The sequence below is a fragment of the Mus pahari genome, chromosome 21 (genome assembly GCF_900095145.1).
Source record: "Mus pahari chromosome 21, PAHARI_EIJ_v1.1, whole genome shotgun sequence".
Classification (NCBI taxonomy): Eukaryota; Metazoa; Chordata; class Mammalia; order Rodentia; family Muridae; genus Mus; species Mus pahari.
In genome coordinates, this window is record NC_034610.1 from 38,131,870 (window position 1) to 38,136,686 (window position 4,817).

Here is a 4,817-nt window from a genome sequence, read left to right on the forward strand (position 1 = left end):
CTCTCTCTCTCTCTCTCTCTCTCTCTCTCTCTCTCTCTCTCTCTCTCTTTCTCTGACTCTACTACCCTCTTAACTCCCCTCCCCATGCCCTTAATAAACTCTATTCTCTACTATAGAAAAGGAGAACTCAGAGAAACAGGGAACCAAACCCTCTTCTTTATGTTCTTTCTGGGTTTCTCCCAAAGTCTTGGTCGCGCCCGCAGTTCACTTTCATATCAATAAATACTCTCATTGACATTCCTAGGTACTGAAAGGATTCTTCTAGAAAATCCATTGATTGGAGAGGGTAGGAATGGTTTTATTTCTTTCTTTGACTCTTGTCTCAGAGGGAGCAGAAAGAGGGTCATGGCAGCAAGAGGATGGACCACACAAAGTCCCATGTTGTACCATAACACATCAAGGCCTTAGGGCCTGGTAGAAGAGGAAGTCAAAGAACTTTCCTTTCTTCTCCATGTGACCTTCTGCCATTTCACCCCTGATTTTTCACATCAATAAACGGGCACCTTTGTCTTCATCAGGGAGTCTTTGACTATGATGATGGCCATGCCCATGCAGGTCTTAATGGCTCCTCCTGTCTGCACTTTCTAGGCCTAGCAGAGGTGATAAGCTGTGGCAGTCTTCATCAGTGCTTGCCCCAGTGTCACCCAGCATTACATGCTTGTCCTACAGGTACCAATAAAAAATTATTAACCCCAGATTATTTAATTCATTTTAATGGGCATATACAAAACTATGCATGTCTTCCTTTACGGTTGACACATCTTTTCAAAAATACAACGAGCTTGCTTAAATGAATTCAGGAACTCTTCCCATGTTATTTCTCTCTGACTTTTAGATGGGTCTTAAGTCAGAAGCATCAACTGAAAAACACAGACCAAATGGCCTGGTAAAGGTGGCCACTTTAAAGGTGGTAGATGGTGCCGATTTTAAGCACTAAGTAATTTTAATGGAACCATTACTTATATCTCCACTTAACAGATTAGAAAAGTGAGGCACAGAGAGGTTAGGTGGCTCACCTGATGCTATGATTTGTTCACTGAGTGTGGGATATGATTCAAAGCTGATGTTCTGGCCCGGATCCTCATGAGCTGGCCTGGATGCTGCAATGCCTCTTGTTATCACATCAGTGCTGCGCACGAGGATTTCTTTGGATTGCGGAATGAGTGTGTCTGTAAGAAGGGACCCTTTGAAAAAACAGGGGGGGGGACCCTTTGGATGGCTTGTGGTGTTGTCAATGTAGTCTTAGGAGGGACTCTCCCGGTCTCTCTGAAAGATGCTATTGTCATTTGGTTCTAAGCCTGTTCTGCTTTATTGCCTTTTAGTATGAGGGCAGGAAAAACAGGTTCTTCCTCAAAATTGGAGTTGTTATGGAAGGTGCCAGGTTTGGACTGTCTTTGTATTTCAGGGATGTGATAAGCCTTTGCTATTGAAGCTTTGTAGTTGGCGGCGTTAGTAGGTGCACGTTGACATTTCTGTCTACATTCCTGTGTCTTAGAGGGAAAATAAGTTTGCCAGTGTTTATCTTCCTGGGTATTACTTGACATTAGTGCTGCCCGAGAAGCCAAACTTGCTTAAACCAGTCACCCAGATGGCCAGACTGGGTGGTGAACCCGCCTTAACGATGCTCGGCGGTTAACACGTGGGGCTGTGAGGTGTGCTTCTCCCTCGTCTGTGCCAGGCATGCAGAGCGTGTTCTTTGATGGGGCGAGACAGATGGTACCCTGCAATCTAAAATGATGAGGCAGGAAAGAAAAGTTGAAAAAAAAAAAAAGTAGAGAAAGGGCATTTGATTTTCTAATTCACATTTCGGAAGTGAATTCGAGCCTCTGTGATTGACTAATACATGCAGTGTTGCTCTAAGACATGAATCCATTAGCGTCTGTTTGAACAGACCTGAGTAATCGGCAGGAAGCAATCTTTTCCTTCATGGCTACTGTCCCAAATTTCATGGGGTTGCCTCCAGATCCAGTTTTGGGCTGTTGAAAGACATCGCAGATCAATCTAGATTCTCAGAGTAACGCATCCCATACCACCCATCTCAACCGACAGAGGACAAAGGGCTGACTTTAATTTTCATGCTAGACTATATATTTAGATATTTCCACACATACACGTATCAATAGGAGGGGGGTGGGGCCCAAGTGCCTGGCGAAGTAGCCATGATAAGGATAATTAATCAGTTTTCATACAGCTGCTTCCTGACATTTCTGCAAATCGTTGTGGAAAAATTAATGAAGGTTAAATCAGTAATGGTTTCAAGCTTGGCCAGTGGAAAGTATGACACTGTTTCCATCAGCAAGTGAGTTGGGCTGCTTTTTTTTTTCTTTCTTTCTTTCTATAGGGGAAGTGGTCTGCTGTGCATTCTCCACAGGAAATGGAAAGGGACAGCTGAGCTGTGTGTACAGGTATGCAGGAGCACCCTGGGAGTGCGCCACGGGCTGCCTTTGATGGACAGCACTCACTTGCCTCTTGTGCCCCGTGTGGAACAGGAATATTCTTTTTAAAAGTTTTATTTTTAAAGAGCCAGTGAGAACGCTGGCCTTCTTTTTTGACCTGCCATCCGGAGAGGCCGATGCTCTGTGAATGTGAACCTGAGGAGGCAGAATGTGGAATTTATGACAAACAGAAAGTGAAACGCACCTAGCCGAGTTTATTTTTCAAGCTGAAGGTAGTTCAGCACAAGCCCAGTTCACATCCTGCGTAACCCTATGGGATTTCCCCAGCAGTAGTTAAAAATTTTCCCATAGGGTCACACAGGATGTGAATTAAGTAAACACTTAACAGGCATGATGAAAAGGAAATCAGCTTTCTAAATGGTCCTTTCACTGTTAGCATCCTGTCCTTATTAGAGACCTGGGTAAGGGCCACGCAAGTGTCTCTTAAAGCCATGACATTATTAATCGAATGTATTAATCTTCTTCATTACTTAGGACATGCATTTTCTTATAGAAGACACGAAATCTCCCATGGGCATTTTTCATGTGTGTTTGAGTAGTGTGTCTCGGGGCTGGTTGTATATATGAGTTTGTTGGATTGCGTGGAGGCCAGAAAGCAACCTCAAGTTTCATACATACTTCAGGGACACCTTATCTTTTTGAGACAGAGTCTCTCGTGGACACCCTGGCATGTCTCTTTAGCTCTCTTCTTCAGTTTTAGCTTTAAGTGGTGGCAGTAGAGGAAAATCAAGTTCTCTAGCCTGGCAAATAATCCAGACTCAGTTCATCTCTGTTACTGTCTATTAAATACATCTAGCTATATTATTTCTATCTATCTATCTATCTATCTATCTATCTATCTATCTATCTATCTATCTATCTATATTATTTCTTTCTTTCTTTCTTTCTATCTATCTATCTATCTATCTATCTATCTATCATCTTATTTATATCTATCTATCTATATTCTATCTATCTATATTATTTCTATCTATCTATCTATCTATCTATCTATCTATCTATCTATCTATCTATTGTCTATATTTCTATCGTCCGTCCGTCCATCTGTCTGTCTGTCTAATCATTAGGTACAGATGAATAGATAGATGAGGGTTATATAGATATCATTTTGATCTACCTACTATGTCCTCATCTTTGCTTTGAGATCTAATTTAATTTAAATGTCACTTCTTAATACACCTTTTTTTTTTTTTTCCATTTCCTCCGGGTAAATCTCCCCTAAAGCATACACATTTTGTCCATGGTGTTCCTACTGGTTGAGATAATTCTTTACTCTTATGTTAGCTCTCACCGTTCACATGGAAAAAAAAAAAGTGAAGTTAATGAATCTCACCCTTATTGGTAAAGTTTTATTTCTCTTTTTGTAAAACACACTCAACATAAAGTCCAGCTTAGTACTAAAGACACCAGGCACTTCCTGTCTACAACTGGGAAGGGGCCAGCCTTTGCTGGAAGTGGAAGAATTTAGGTCTGACCCTGGGGTTGTTGTGACACGGTAACTGCCTGTCATCTCTGAATGAACCAAGCATTACTCTACAGGGAAAGTGAAATAAGTAAGAATGGGGTTCTGAAAGTGTGCTTTCTACCACTGAGCCACAGCCAAGCGCCTTTGTGGGAAGGGGTGGAGGTGTATACTTGTGTGTGTGCTCGCTTATGTGCCGTCCAGAAGACAACCTCTCATTTCTCACTGCCATTTACCTGTCTTTTTCCAGTTAAGGTTTCTTGCTAGGTATACCTCGGGTGTAACTGCTTCTCCGAGGCTCACTGACTAGCAATTCCAGAGAGTCCTCTGTCTCTGCTAACACTGTGAGCTTTTTATATGAGTTCTGGGGAATAAATTTAGGCTCCCATGCTTGTATACTAAGCACCTTACACACTGAGCTATCTACCCAGGCCCAAGTGTGCCTTAAAAAAAAAAAAAAAGTTCTAGCCACTACTGTCATAGTACCTTATTTAGAATTTTCCAGTTGGCTAATTACCAAGCAATGTTTAAAGGCGGGCACTGTTAGGTTTCTGAAACATACAGACCATCTGTGTCTCAGGAAAAAATTCAGGTTTTCTCCAGCGGTAAGTTCATGCTTTTTTTTTTTTTTTTTCCCCTAAGACTAAATGTCTTTTGAAGGTCACACAGATCTGCTTGCTTTGGGATTGTTGATTCCTTCAAGGGTGGATGCAGTACTCCTCAGCTCCATTCCACAAGGACCTCCTCTTGAGCTGCTCAGGCCTAAGTCATTCAGCAGACCCCATTCCTCTTCCTGTTTGCTCATCATTCGCCCTTCCCATCTCCTTTCTTCTTCCCCCACCCTTCCCCTTTTCTCTTTCCATATACCTTGATGCCACTGAGACCAAAAAAAAAAAAAA

At 42.1% G+C, this 4,817-nt stretch overlaps 1 protein-coding gene across 11 annotated transcripts in view; it reads left to right on the forward strand.

The window, feature by feature from the left end:
* The window catches only part of Hivep2 (human immunodeficiency virus type I enhancer binding protein 2), a 190,249-nt gene that overhangs the window by 122,627 nt on the left and 62,805 nt on the right, over positions 1-4,817 (forward strand). The window contains exon 4 of one of the 11 annotated variants that reach the window (XM_029532987.1): positions 2,342-2,405. The exons of the other annotated variants lie outside the window; for them this stretch is intronic. The gene's annotated coding sequence lies outside the window, so the exon portion shown is untranslated. The remainder of the gene's footprint in view (positions 1-2,341; positions 2,406-4,817) is intronic. 11 annotated transcript variants of the gene reach the window in all.